Here is a 1,382-nt window from a genome sequence, read left to right as displayed (position 1 = left end):
TTCCTGCGTGTCTCTGGAACATAATTTCTGGTGTCAAGATCTGTGCTCACAGGTAACCAACTCGAAAGCTTGTGGCAGAAGGAAGTTTCCATTACATTTTCCTAGCCTGGAATGAAGGGGTTGTGGCGTGAAGCTGTGGCTGCAACCAGGATTAAGATACAAACCTCCCGACGACGTATCATGCAGTGAGGGCATAAGACGCCGTTGATATTCTGAGCGAGCGTTTGGAACGTGAAACTAATCGTAGACACCTTCTTCCCGTTTGAATGGTATGAGCCATATAGTACTTCTCTCGCAGTCAATACTGGAGCGTTTTCATTTAAGGTCTGAGAATGACACGTTCGTTAGCTTTTCTGTTAAGTAATAAACTTCGAATGTCTAAGAATTTCGCTGCTGCGTAGAGTATTGTGGTATTGGGTTGAAAGAGAATACATTCGACGAAAGATGGTATTCGGTCGAGTAGGAATAATTTTCCGCTCAATAGGGAGAAGCATAATGGCTATGAGTTGAGACGGTCACGGATTTCAGGCAACTACAATGGTGGAGAAAATGTATGATTAGTTATGACTTATCATGAAAACATTCTTGTCAGGTCTGCCGCCGGATCATCGAGACATCTTGACACAATGTTTCAAACCCATTTGTCCATTATCTTCAGGTAAGAACGCCGTTTGCTAAACTTCGCTGGAACTAATTCTTATCGTGAACGAAGGTCCTTTAATAGTACGACTATGTGATCCGACAAGAATATTACCACTAAATACGTCACTTGACCTAACCAAACTTTTTAGCCAAACTTCATGCATCAGGGCTCTCTCAGTTCTTACTGGATTCACTCTTTTGAAGATTGTAAAATGCTCTGTGGAAACATTACTCCTTCATGGCTTTTTTAAAAAAGTTCTTATTTAGGAGCAGTTCGTATCAGAATTCAGTGATCTGAATAAACTGGAATACAATGAAACTGTGATGAGAGAAAAAAATGGAAAGGGATTAGAGCAACAGTAAGACAGAACAGAAATATGAAATGTGTGCACACCATGATAATTAAAATGGCACACGACATTCTAACTAGTCACAGAAAGCATATTGTCACCGCATTCCAAGATTTCTTCAAATGTGTGTATTGTTGAATAGATGAAGCTGACGTACTGAGAGCTGATAATGAAAGCAGTGGCATATCGTAAATAATGTCAAATGAGGTACGTGTAAAGCTATTCGAGGTATGAAGGCTACTGGAGAAGATGGTGGTTCAACGGAATAGTTAAAGACAGATTTGAACTAATCTAAAACGAACTTGCAGAATCGCTTACATGATGTCCGCAGAGTAGGATAATTGAGCAAACTTGATATAATCGTGCCCATAACCTGCTCCACAAAAAACC

Source organism: Schistocerca piceifrons, chromosome 1 (assembly GCF_021461385.2).
Source record: "Schistocerca piceifrons isolate TAMUIC-IGC-003096 chromosome 1, iqSchPice1.1, whole genome shotgun sequence".
Lineage (NCBI taxonomy): Eukaryota > Metazoa > Arthropoda > Insecta > Orthoptera > Acrididae > Schistocerca > Schistocerca piceifrons.
Note: the sequence above shows the minus strand (reverse complement) of the source record.